Raw genomic sequence first — 14,698 nt, 5'->3', positions numbered from 1 at the left:
GTTGCTGTCTGGTTTTTGAATTTCTTTTCTTGGTTTTTGTCATTATGCAAGTTACTGCACATCTGCAGAGTCCCGCTGTGAGATGATGGAGATTTTCAGGGCTCAGAATCAGACAGACCGGTAATTACCTTCAAGTTTCTGAATTATGGTGCTTTCAAGTCAGCAAGTGTATTGATATTCTCCAGCGTTCAACATTCTGCTTATGGTTATTTTTCTTCAAGTTCTGTAATAAAATCATCCATTCAAAATGTGTTTTAAAGATAATTTCAGCCGTAAGTGTGTTCTGTCTAGTTTTGATTGTCGTAACAACACCAAAGTGGCTTTGACTCAGTGTTTACTTGGAACACTGCCGTTCTTAAAACTTTAACATTAATCTTTTGCTGCCTTGCAAACGCTAATTCGTCCTTAGGGAAACGCAGATGTACCTTCTGTTGTCACCTCCACATAGAGAGTCGTGGGTGACGCTTTCACAGAGCTCCTATGTACCGAACGACTCTGGTTCGCTTGCTTCAGAGAGGCTGTCGAATTGGCTTTAATCACAAATAATAAACGCTCTCTCTGAATGGTGTACAGCAGCATTTCGCTTGCTCATATTTTTCCACAGCGGGTTACCGACAGCGGCCCACTCTGAAGCTGACGCACAAAATGCTTTAATGTCTTCAATACGTAAAGATTTTTATGCCATTTCTAGCAAAGCAAGAGTGATGATGTGTGCCTAAAGGTATCTGAGGGAAAGATGCATTTGTCATTGTTTGGTAATGTCGATCCATTGTTTTAAGGTCAAGTTACGTACACGTCCAACTTCGCACAATCCTTTAACTTGTTCCTTAACCTGCATTCTATGAAACATCCCATGAAGTTTGGTTAAAGTTAGGTTGTGGCTTTGAACCAGTTTTCTTGACATTTACAAATAATGAACTTGAATATTATTTGTTCAGTTTTCATGTCAATTATAGTTAAGTGTTTTGCAATTTCTGTATGTGCTTTTGTCATTCTTTTTTCGGTTTATACTTTATTTCTACTTCACTTCTAGTTTAAGTTTGATGTATTTTCAGGTAATTTGGGCCTTCCAGCTAAATTTTGGTTTGTCGCGAAGCAACATTTACAATTTTGGTCTAACTTCTTAAATAATATGAAGTCCAATATTTTATTTAAGTTAAATTACCAAAAATGTTAACATTTCTTATAACATGGGTGTTTTGGCTTTTCTAGAAGGGTTTGGATAGGGAAAATAATAAAACGCAATTAATTGTTTTCATTGCACGTTAACTTTTGGGTTAAACCTCGGGACACTTCAGCCGGTCTGTTGAATTTGACATTGAAAGTATGTCTGCTATCAGGAATTATCGACGTTTATTTTATTAAGTTGAGTTTAGAACCTAACAAATTTCTACACAAACGTGTTCATTTGAAATGAAGAAGACTTGAAAACCACCGACATGACTTGAGAAGTGCCGCTTTGGTCAACGTGTTGACGTAACAAAGAAAGGGCGGGACATATTGATTGGCTCCTCCCCCTGTTCGAATATCCGATAGCGATTATTTTACCTCACCGACTGAAATCTGACAAGAAACTGAAGTGCAGCATTATGTCATAGAAATCGCTGTAAATTTTAATTGTTAAATAGATATCCAAAGGATTGATATTAATACTAAAAAAAAATATATACAAATTTGATTTCATGAGGACCTTAGGTTTTTTGTCTAACTTTTCAGCCAGGCGATATTTTCCACCTGTCCATTTAAAACCGTGCATCATTTTTTTGAGACTTCAAGGCTTTGAGAAGTTTCGGGCATGATTGAGAGTTTTGCTCTGACGCCCTGCAGCTTCCCATTCATGCTCACTAGAGTTTACAACAGACCGGAGGTTAGTTCATTAGTTTATAGCCAAACACCTGTTTCCCTCTCGGCGCTTAGTCATCAAGATCTAGTTTTCCGGGTGTATTTTATTTTCTGGATGATGAGGATGAGATGTCCTTTAAACCTGAAAACAGGCACACTGAACAACTCAGGAAAACGAAAAGCTTTCAGGCTCCGCGTGCGCGCTGCGCATTGTGTACGCGCAACAGGAGAGAACTAAGTGTGCTGAGTTTGTCACGTCTTTAGATGTTACTTAGTCTGCGTTTCTCTCGAATGGTCCCTGACTAGCGACCCTAGTAACGGGACATATAATTTGAAATATCCCACAATTATTAAAAAACGGCTTTTGCTCGAGCCGTGACGTTCAAATAAGTAATGATGGACAATGCGGAGGCTAATAAAATGAAACAAGTTATCTCGCTGTTAAGTCATCACTATCGTACCTTTTTTCCTTCACTGAAATTGCCATGGCAACTGCAGATTCCCCGCGCGCAGGCGGTAAGAATACTGCCCCCCACCACCCTCCTAAAAGTAATCTTGTAAATCCTCAAAACCTAAAGAAAATATTGATTTGGCGGAGGTGTGGGTGGGAAAGATGAATGGAGCTGCGCGCGATGAACAAAAGATGAGAGAAGTGCGAGATGTGCGTCGTGATCCTTCAAAGCGATGGTTCCACCTGTACAGATGTCGTCTTCCAGATCTGAGATGTTTGGTTTTGTCGTCGTGTGTTCTGCAGGAGAAACTAAGTCATGCAGGTTTGGCTCGACACGAGGGTGAGTAGATGATACAACGTTCAGGGTGAAGTGTCACTTTAAAAATACACGTGTCTTTCTCACCTGCACAGACTTGGAGTATTTAAACACAGTTTCTAAACGAAATGGTTTAGTGGAGAGACCCACTAAATCTGGCATGCCGCATGAATCCACCACATGGTTTCATCATAAACAGCTGTCATGGGCATATCCTGTTCTGTGACACTTTAAAACAGTCGTCTACGGCCTGTCAGCATCCTTGAGAGAATTGATGCCGGCCTGAAAGAGGATGCGCGTGCGGCCGGACGCGTGGCCATAAAGCGCGAGCTGCTTAATGTAGACTGACCTAAACTGTCTGGGATAATTATGACGGGTGGCGTTTTGTCCGCGTCTCGAGGGACGCGTTGTGTCTGCTGCGAGCGGCTGATAGAGGGGATAAACCCGTGATTGACTTGCTTTATAGCTGACCCCTCTCTCTGCACCTTTTGTGCTCACCATAGCCCACTTTTTCCTCAGTCAGCGAGCAATCTGAAGCAGTTAAAAAAATTTAAGTGGTTTAGAAAAACTGTCTTAGTGGCTCAAAACCCACTCGGTTTCTTGGTGGCAGAGACCAAGGGCCAGGGTTGGTTTTATTATAGTTAAAGTATCCTCACTTAAAACTCCACACAGGCCTACTTCAAAATTGAAGGCAACTTTTGAACTCAAGTTTTTTTTAAACGTTAAATCATATTGGCATATATGACATGGTTTTTTGGGGGAGATTGATAAAATTTTGTATAACCATAATTGTACCACAGTCATATGGTTAAAATATGGTTATTGTGATCAGACACTGAGAAAATGTGAATATCGTAGAAATTTGTAGGTGAGAGAAATTCATACAGTTTTTGGATGAGAATGAGGATTAGTAAATGATGAAAACATTTTAGATTTTGGATGAATTGTCCCTTTAATTTTTATATGTAATGACGGTTGCCTAGATTATGTAAATTATGTTATAGGATCTATTTAACAGGGTTACACCCAAAAATCAGTCATTATTTATTCACCGTCTTGTCATTTCAAACCTGAATGACTCTCTTTCTTCTGTAGAACACAAAAGAAGATATTTTTTTGTTAACCAAATAACATCGTTAACCATTCACTTTTATTGTACGACAAAAAAACCTGTGCAGGTCAATGGGTGCCACCGTTGTTCATTTACCAAGATAATTCAAAATATCTTTTGTGTTGTGAAGAAGCAATTTGTGCAGGTTTAAAATGACATTAGAGGGAGAATTTTCATTTTTGGGTGAACTGTCTCGAAGACAGAACTTGTAAATTCTTTCTGACATAAGTAATGGCTATTTTCCCAGAGATATGTTATTCCTTGCACAGCTTTAAACTGTACTGTATGTTCATTCTGCATTAGCAGATTCTGCGTGTCCTTTCTTTAAGTGGATAAAATCCATCGATGAGTCATAGTTCCCACATTGCATGACGATGAAAGTTGTTTAGCCGTTTGCAGAAACAGGTGTGTTAAACACAGAAAATAAGCAGTAATCATACACCTGCAGGACAAATGTTTCCTTTGCATATCATCATTTATTTTCCCTATTTGCAACACAAACAAACACATTTCTGCAAAGCTTACAGTGCCATCAACATCTTGTTCCATTGGTGTAAATAAATGGCAGACAGGGGCATAATGCACCCATTTTTTATGGAGGCACAGGGTGCACAACACACGAAACATGTCCTGTATGTACAAATACATACATTAAAAGCAATATTAAAGAGAATATCTCCTACGGGAATTCAATACATCATTGCGAGAATTACATTACAACACTATCTGATTGATATATGAATCTTCTTCCCAGTTTCATTTTTGAGAACAAATATCTTGTATACACTTTTGTGCTTTATAGTAAAGATTTTCTGTTTGCATACAAGTGAACATAGAGCACAAAAGTAAAAGCAAATAAAAAAGAAGCAAAGTTGAACTTTAATACATATTTATTATCAATTACATAATTCCTTCCATTATGAAACAAAAATATGTGTAATTTAATACATAAGATAATAGTTTAAGTGTATCTATTTTTTAATACTGTATATTTACTATATATAATTATTTAATATATTGTATATATAATTTTAACTAATATACCACTCTATGTATTTCTAAATCTATATTCAATTTAATATATTTAAGACATTATTGATAGTTAATTTAGCGAAATATATATTTTCTTTAAGAGTATTATCTTTGCTCCCTGAAATCGAACTGTAACATAAAGAGCCGTTTTAAAGCATCTCTGCGTTTGGTCGCGGGGTCTTAATGAAAGTGGGTGACAAATGCTTGACCTAATCGGCGGCGCATTCTAGCGTAGAACGAGTGTGAAAGACTTGTTTCGGGGACTCTGGTGTTTTGGTACGCTGAGCTCCCGACCGTGTGCAGATGTTGATCACATCATAAGCCAGCACTGTTGCTTCTGTCGCCGGATTGATAAATGTTAAATGGGTAATATGAAACGGCTAAAATAAATATAATTGTTTGTTTTACCTGTAATGCAATGTGTATACATGATTTATATCCTCTTTGCTCCGCCTCTCTGAAACGCGCAGATTTTTTACAAAGCTCATGGCTCTGAAAAGCGAGGTGCGCTATGATTGTCCAGTTAACCAGTGCGTGGTGATTGGTGGAATATTGCAAGCGTGTGACAGAAATGTAACATCAGGTTCCAAAACAATTGTACTGACAGGTACGCCCACCTTACTTGCATATACAAGGGGTGGTCTTAGTCAAATCATACCATCAGCTGATGTAGATTTGTGGGTGTGTGGTTACACGAGGCGTTTCGGGCAGGTCGTGGTGAGCATTCGCTTTTAGATAGAATGCATCTTTTGTGTCCGACACTTTAATTTTTGCAATTTTAAGTGTCTAATACATGCATGGGCAACTTATAACACAGAAAAACATGTGTTCTTGCCATATAACGATCAAAACGGCGTAAATCTCCAAAAGAGAACGAGGGTGCAGCTCATAACTGAAATAGTGTCTTCCTATAGAATCGTGCAACTGATTAATAGATGCCTTACTCGTCATTTGGTGGTCGAATGCAAAACTGACTGTTCCAAAGTTTAAGGGGCACACTCTGTTTGAATGGGCATGACGACTCTGATGGCAGCGGTAATAAATTGGCCGATGACAATGTAGAAGAAACCCCATGACTGGCTGTGACATTAAATGCTTGATGTTTTATTAATTCTGAGCAGGACGCAAGATCATCTGAGACCACTGACACATCGTTCCTGACGGAGTTTCAACGCACGACCCAGTCTGACTTCTGCAGACGCCTGCAGGTGATTTAAACAAATGCTTTCTGTGCTGGTTAACCTTGAGTTTTAAAAAACTCGTTCAGGGTTCGAGGGCCGGTAAATTCTCTGGAAGTGTCAGCGTTTTCACATTGCTTACCTCATGAACGGAGGAATAAATTCTCACCCAATTTTCACTCCTTCTCCCCTCGCACGGCCTTCGGTGACGGCTCTAAACTCGACGTATGTGATTTTGCCATGTGTGCATATTGGACGCAGCGCTGCATCTAGATGCTCTTAAGTATTCATGTAGTTTTATTGGACCTCATGAATAAGTTGTTTGCTGAAATACCTTGTCACACCAGGAACAAATTAACTGTCAAAATCTGATGGTGTAGCCAGTAGGAATATTTAGTGCCCGATGAGGGGACCATATGGCTCCCGTTCAGAATTGAGCTGCCAAGCATGAAAGTCTTTATGAGTTCAGCACAAACAGACTAATGACCAGATTACAGAAATACTGTGATTAGGAAGGCAGATCTTCTCAAACTGACACATGTAGTGGACGAACATCAAATCCTCAAACATATGTGGTTTATTTGACACGTAACTCATACTCTATTGATTCCGCTCATTTAAATCAAGTCAATTATACAACAATTTGTTTTATTCTTATTGGACGAGAGCTGTGCTATGAGGAAAATATAATTGGAAGAATGCTTGTAACCAAAATAGTTCTTGGCCACCATTGACTACCATAGTATGAAAAATCTATGTTAGAAGATATTTTGAAGAATGTATGTTCTTGGGCACTTTTGACTACCGTTTTCATTTTTCCTACTATGGTAGTCATTGGGGTCCAAGCACTGTTTGGTTACAAGCATTCTGCCAAATACCTTTCTCTGCATTCATCAGAACAAAGACATTTATACAGATTTGGAGACAACTCAAGGATGATTAAATAAAGAAAGAATGTTTTTTTGGGGTGAACTGTCACTTTAAGAATTCGTCTGTTAAACCATTAGCAGCTATAAATATGTAGCTCTCTCTATTTGAGTTTTCTAAACACAGTTACAGCCAATATATGGAGATTTTGTTCAGTTTTATATACTATATAACATTATCAGGTTTTCTCTCTCTGAAGTGAAGTTTCATAGTTTTTTCTTCTTAGCCTGCATAGCCTATTATTATAGTAAATGAAAGAAAAGCTATTCCATATGATCTGCAATTATACTTCATGATGTAAAAGATCCTCACATCAAATTGTATAATTTGTTTGAAGTCATCATGTTGGAAATGTAGTTTTGGTAATGCCAGCAGCACTGTACTAATGTGATTTAATGCAGAAATTTAGTGGCGGTTTCTTATGAATTTGTCGAATGTCAGTCATACAACAACAAATGGTTATAAGAAAAAGTAAGAATGAAGCCCAACCTCTACATAAAACCATCACTTGAGAGAGAGAAGATCATATACTAAAAAATAATGATATGGTATGAATTCACACAATTTGGCCACTTTGTAGAAGTGTTACTAATTGTCATGTGATGCAGTACAGTTATGACACACTTTTTCCTAAAATTATTATGACGTGTATTCATTGATGTGTTTGTTGAAGGTCCTGTTTGAGCAGACATCTGTGATCGATATCTCACACTGATGTTGTGAAGCATAGCCTGAGCAGACCTGCATCTCACAATAAATAAACACAAGTCTGACAGTCCGGTGAAGTGAAAAGATACAAACCATTAGCGGTAATTATAGAGGCTTTAACAAGCTAATGAAGTGTTGTCTTCTGCTGTTTTACAACACTCTTAATGTTCTTCTAAATGCTGTGCATTCTTCTATAATCATTTCCTGACAATTTACTTGTTTAAACGTCCAGTAACTTCCACACTGAGATTTTTATTCACCTTTTTAATGATTTGTTTGAGTACAATTAACATTTATGTATTGTATTTTAGTGCTGTGTTGTTTCATAATTGAATGTTCTTAATAATTCATCAATCCTTCCTTTCTGTATAGGCTGTCTGTTGCAAAACGATGTCTCACAGGATTCCGTGGCATTCGTGTTCGTGGACACAAATTTCCCCTTTCTTCGTGTCACTCAGCATGAATTTCAATCTAAGAAACATCTGTTTTTTTCTGTCATCATTGTCTAGCGCTCTTAAATGCTTTCCTGTAGCTCAGTAGTAAGAGCATTGCGTTAACAACGCAAGGTTGTGGGTTCGATCCCAGGGGATTGTACATACCTATTTATAAATGTATAGGATAATTCAATGTAAGTCGCTTTGGATAAAGCATCTGCCAAATGCATTAAAATATAAAAAATGTAAAATGTGCTGCCATGACTCCTGTCACTAATGTTAACCAAAGAACAAAATAAAAGTAGAAATCTGTGATTTTGTGGCTTTAATATGGATTCTTCTGTATTTGATGTATTTAACAGTAAAGACTGTAAAATGTTTGAGAACTTTTTTTTAAATAAAGACATCTGTTGAGAAGCCAACAATATCAGAATGTTGCCTTTCATTCATAAAATGATGCTGTTAAAGAAATGTGTCGTTTCTATATTCATTTGGAGTTAAAATGTGAAATTATTTGAATGTTAAAGTAAAAAATAGTTGAATTGATTGACAGCACAAAAATAAACATGTTAAACAAAATAAATTGTGTATGTTTAATTGAATTTACTTGTGCGATTAATCGTGATCAAAAAATGTAATCTATTGACAGCCGCAATTTTGACACAGATTAGCCTTTGCGCTTTTAATCTTAGAGTTTGGGTGAGGTAAAATGGGGTTTATAGCCACCTCATAAAATATGTCCGACTTCCCCGCATATCAGGTTACAAATATATAAATGTATATACATAAACTGTATGTGAAATGAAGGTCGTGCTAAGAGACACGAAAAAAAGTGGGGAATTCGTGTCCATGCACAAGAATCAATGGATTCTAAATTTCGTGACTGTCATGAACTGCCACGAGACTGGGTTGAAAATTATTTATTTTTATTTAGTTATTGTTTTTTTTATAAATTTCCTTTGAAAAAGCTCTATGACTTGAATGTTGATAGCGCAGGTCCCTGTAGGATGACACTGCATTCCCACAGTCTCAACCATGAGGTGAATTTTAATTTTACAGATGCATTGCTTTCTCTTGTTCCTGTGAAAGTGCAGTGTTGTGTTCTGCCGTGTCCGGTCTGCAGTGTTTCTTTATGAATTTCTTCTGCATTACTTTTTCTCAGTGTCAGCTAACCAAGGGCTCTCTCTTCCAGAACATAAGAGCTTTGCTTGTCTTGCATGTGTTGCTAACAGTGTTTTTTTATTCTATATACTTTTTTGTTTTTGTCCCTTGACATAGGCTTTCTTCCAAAATCTAAAGTAAACTGCTTACATAGGCAGCAATTGAAGTCATACACGCTTGACTCCAGAAAGGTGTATGCGGCCACATGAGATACGTCATTGCAGTCAAAATCTATAGCACTAATCTGATCTTAAGTATTTTTATGAGATGGTTAATATGTATGAATTTCTTTGATGTAAATGGTTAAAAAACGTATGATTATCAGAAAAAAATACAGTATGATGTTCATGATTATCACATGTGCTGTCAACTACTCCTGCAATGGAGGATGAAGCAAGAGATTTGTTGATTTATAATTCATTCAAGTCTGAACAATACCATCATTTTTTTTTATTCATATTATTTCTATGATAAGTTGTAATAACGTGTAAGCAGCACATTTCTTGTGTCTAAAAAGTACTTTGACTGAGTAGCGTGAGTTTTTTTCTAAGGCTTGGGAGCTGTTGAACAGCGAGCGGTTTATAGCTTGGCCTTTTGTTATGAGTTATGTCGGTCAAAAACGGTCACTGCCTCGGTTTTGATTCTGAATAAAGGATCAAACGATCATAAGCATACGCTGGAACGGCTTGCCCTTTTCCCCGCTCAAGCTGAAAGATTTATGAGCTATTTAGGGGTCCGAGAATATTAATAACTGCCAGACATGACACAGGGTTCAAAGGCATTGTTTACAGTTTTTTTGTCTGCTTTTGTCGATATAACTTCATTAAGAGGTTGTCATCGCGATCAAATAAATCAACATTGATTGAATATTTTGATCATTTTCAGGTTATAATGTTGAGAGTGTGTTCTGAGTTCTTATGGGGTTGCTGTTATGATCCTTGTTTTTTTATAACTAAATTCTTATTGCAGCCCAACCTCACAGCAAAAACTGAACTGTTTTACCATCTGGCTAATTTTGGCTAATTCGTATGAATTTTTACGATCTCATTCATACATGTTAGATTAGAGGGTTTAGAGGTGGGGCTTCAGTATTGCTTTTTTCTAGCCATACACTTTTGTTTGACGTGCAATGTACAAATTCACACAAATAAGCCACTTATTAACTAATACACTAGTTACGAATTGTCATTATACCACATTGCTTGTGCTACTACCTTTATGTATACGTCTGTGTGACTCGTGCTCAAGTCTGCACAAGTCAGTTTAAATACACACCTTATGGGTTTTGGAACAGGCTCCATCACAATTTGCATATACGTCTGCTACGACCTGCTTAAGAAAGTACATTTTCTTTTTATTGTGTAGTCCGTATGTCAAGATCGGGATATACCACCTTGCTTTGATATCACAGATGCCTTTATCGCATACTGACTGCACATTAGCGTATACATAATTGCCTGGAAGTTAGTACGTCTTAAAACCTACTGCGGAAGCTTTAAATCTTATTTTATCTTGTTCTTTGCTTTATTTCTACAGCTGGAAAAGTGAGAATAGAGACAGAAAATGAGCCTCCTCCATAACAAGATTTCTTTGGTGAATCAACTCCATTGAATCGAACATGAAGGGCAACACCTGCGGTATTTAGCTGCAACTCAAACATGAATACATCTGCCATGTTTCGATAAAATAGTAAAGGTTCTTTCATTTCTTTCAAATCACTTTGGATAAAAGCGTCTGCTAAATATATAAATGTAAATGATAAATGTTTGCATTGTAGTTTTAACTATGCTGATACATGTTTTGGTGCCTACATTTACCCTTAGGCATTTGTCAGGTTTATTTTATGTATACATATTTTTGTTCAAAACATTTGTTGTTTTCCTTCACATAAAGATCTTTAAAAAACACAGTTTCCATAACAATCCAAATGTCTCATTTTCAACATAAGTGATATCTGGTTTCCTAGTAAGTGCAAAAGTAATATCATCTCCAGGTGCTTTAGAAATGTAAGTCACTTCAGTTGAGGTTATTGTCTAATTTAAACCAATTTTACATTATGGAGGAATTCAAAAACAAAAGACCTAAAGCAGGAAAATTAATTTCATAAAATTAATACTAACTGACTCTTATAAGCCAATTCGGTTAAAAGTTATTAGTCTAACATACCAGCTGGAATGCACTACTATTTATGTACTTCCCTTTATTTCCCTTGTTATATTCTTGGGCTGTATTGGGATGCAGTCATCAAATGTGATTTAGTGACCTCGGCTCAGTTACAGACCTCTTAGGCGGACGACGTAAAAAAGGAGGTTGACGAAACGTGATTGATTCGATCAGTTTGCCAGTGCCCGGGTTCAATATCAGCAAGACTGTGGAACAAAACAGATCTGTGAGGTTTTGTGGCATTGATATAGAGCTCAAGGCTCATAAACTCTACAGTAATGTATGGAGCTCTTCTCATGGTTTGACTGATAGTGATGGCGGACCGCCGCAGTCATCCAGCCTCCTGCACGTTTCTGTGGTTTTAAAGCCCACCGCTCGTGTACGATCAGGGCTCCTGCAGTCCGGTGAACAGCTGATGAATAATGAAGAGGTCACACACGGTCACTAGATTCCGTTCTTCACCGCTGGCTCTGTACCAATCGTTCACACATGAGGCCTTACGTGAGCTTTCCATTCGATTGACCTCACCCTCACAGAGAAGTACCATCACACAGGAACTGACTGATGTTAGGACACCTGGAGTTCAACCCAAGGTGAGAGAGTTTTTCAGTTGAATGTATTTTAAAGATCAAGTATTTATCGATGATGATTGAGATGTGCAGTATTTGTGTTTTCATATATATATATATATATCTCGCATTAAAGGAATAGTTCACGCAAAAGTAAAAAATCATTTATTCACCATTATGTCGATCAAAACCTGTATATGATTCTTTCTTCTGTGGGACATAAAGGAAGATATTTTGAAAAATGTCACTATTTTAATTTTTATTATACAATGGAAATCAATGCAGTGTTGATTGGCTACCGACGTTCTGCAAAATGTCTTCTTTTGTGTTCTGCAGAAAAAGGAAAGTCAAACATATGATTAGAAAAGACATGATGGAGAGTAAAACAAACATTTATTTTTGAGTAAACTATCCTACATGTCATTTTTAGGGCTTTTGGAAGCCTTACATACGGTGTCACAAAACTTCCAAAGTGTATTGTTTTTGAGGATCTAATGACAGAATTGCAATATAAATATAACTATGTGTTTATAGGTGAGTAAAGACTTTACATAATGAAGCGTGATGTTTTTATAACCTTAGAATGAGCTATTTCTATATGCATACACCGCATTCCCCTTACATGGAATGTTGTTTCTACAGTAGCCCTAAAGGGACAAACTGCTCTACAAAGCCCGTTTTATAAATACAATATCTCCTTCGGCAAGAAACGAGAACGTGACGACATCTTAGTTACAGAATGTGTCGGTCTCCGTAGTGCTTCGAAAGGGTGGGTTGAGGAGTGGATTGGGCCATTGTTTGCAATTCTCAACCTCACCACTAGGTGCCGCTGGACCTTTAAAACCGTAAAAGCTATTTTACAAATTAATCTACAACTCTAACCTACATTTGAATGAGACACATTGGAGGATAATACGCACACCATCTGAATTTCACCTATCAAGTTCGGTCTTGTCTTACCTTGTCTGGATCTCTGTATGTTGAATGAATCCTTTTTTGTTGCAGGTGTAAATAAGGTAAAACAGCCCTGGTCTTCCTATTGTTTATGTGCCCGCAGAACAATATAGATGAATGGTGCAACCATGACGAATGGTATTGGAAAACTACTTTGCTGTATTCCACTTTAGTAAGTTGAGCAGTGTGTTTTTCTACAAAAACTTTGTAAAAGTGTTTGTAGAGTGGAGACGAGCGCTCCTCCTCAATGTCTTATCATGATGCCGACAAGCGGACGGATAGCAGACATGAAAAGAGATGAGATGCCCAGATAAGTACTAAAGCCTGAGATCAGGGGCCAGACGCGCCTCACAAAATATATTTCCATATAACCAACAGAGATATTGGCAGCAAAAGGAAGAAGTGGTGCAGGACATTTAATCACTCTATTAAAACTCTTATCGTCGCATCTGTATCATTTCGGTTTTGTATACAGTGCAAGAATCATTTTTCACCGGGATTAGCTACGAATCTCCAAAACTATTTAGGCGAGAGCTGATAAAGACGATTTAACTAGTCGATCATTCACAGAGTTAATTGAAATGAACTGCGTGGGGTTTTTAAATCAAAAAAGGTGCTAGAGAGGGTTTTTCAATCATCTATCCGTCAATGATATAATACTCTCAAACTTTACCTCATTCACTTTTGGAGACTTGCTGTTGTGATGACCCAAAATGAATCGGATGCAGCTTCTCCGCTTTAAAATTTTCAAGTAAGAACATTTTGATTGAAACATTGTTGAGGAGAAGATTCAATTGCTCGTCGGTTTAATTTAACTAAAGTTTGATTTGGTTCTCAACGGCAGTCAGTTAACAGGTAATCCGGTGAAAATGATGATGTTGCTCTTGGAACTGCTATTGTCTTTTTTATTTATCATAAAAGCAGCACAAAGTCAAAGTGTTGCAAGCTTAAATCTCAAGAGAACGCTCCTGTTCTTTTTTATAAAGCAGGGATTTTATCACAAAGTTTTAAGTGTGATTCCTCTTGATCCTTTTACCAGCCACTTCAGAAGAGGGTTTTTAACTCCAGTTCTCAGGTCTGCTTGCAGAATGTTTCTGATGTCTTCATAGTCAAGACATTAACAAGCTCATGCCTTAAATACGAAGTTTTAAATAGTGAGATATCAGAAACATTCTTGGAGGAGCCTGAGGTCTGGCTGCTAAAGCGGTCATGTCGTGAGGAATCACATTTTCCAAAGTTAATTGAAGTATGGAAGTCAAGATTCTCCTCAGTCTAAAAGCAGCATTTATTAAAAATAACCGATGGTCAATCTTCTGCCTCTATCAGATGAACATATCGCTGCCCACACATGCTCGGCAAAGTGGGTTAGATGTTATTATTAGTATAAATATGACAGCTAAATTCATCAGCGTTTGAAATGATGAGTTGATTTTAAAATGCTTTTGTGTTTGATCCTGTGTGGTGTGTTACAGTGTGGATTGCTTTGTGAATTTGACCAATTAAAGGACAATTTATACTTAGGCTTTGTTTCGGTCATTTCCAATATCAAGAAAATTGATCATTGTTTTTATATGGATAAAACTGCAAAACCATGGTTACTATAGTAAGATCATGGTATGATTGTTCTACAGTAACCATACAATAGTTTATTAAACATATGCATGCAATACAGAAAACAACACATTTTTAAGACCACTAAAGACCACTTCACAAGGTGTAAACATTGGTCCAGCAGCACTTCCAATTTGATTTTATGATGTATTTTTAAATCATATATAGTTAAATCATTTGTATAACATTGCGTCTGAAATGTTTTGTTTGATGTATTCTGTTTAAAAATTGTTCCAGTGTT

The 14,698-nt window shown here is 37.1% G+C and overlaps 1 long non-coding RNA gene across 1 annotated transcript; it reads left to right on the top strand.

Annotated features, from left to right (window-relative positions):
* The first annotated feature begins 5,223 nt into the window (after positions 1-5,223).
* On the top strand, positions 5,224-8,144 carry LOC130433283 (uncharacterized). The gene is made up of 3 exons (XR_008908558.1): positions 5,224-5,960; positions 7,531-7,666; positions 7,938-8,144. It is a non-coding gene; the product is annotated as an uncharacterized LOC130433283 (long non-coding RNA).
* Positions 8,145-14,698: the final 6,554 nt, after the last annotated feature.

The sequence above is a fragment of the Triplophysa dalaica genome, chromosome 12, assembly GCF_015846415.1.
Source record: "Triplophysa dalaica isolate WHDGS20190420 chromosome 12, ASM1584641v1, whole genome shotgun sequence".
NCBI classification, from domain to species: domain Eukaryota; kingdom Metazoa; phylum Chordata; class Actinopteri; order Cypriniformes; family Nemacheilidae; genus Triplophysa; species Triplophysa dalaica.
Note: the sequence above shows the minus strand (reverse complement) of the source record. Positions and strands in the feature narration are given on the sequence as shown.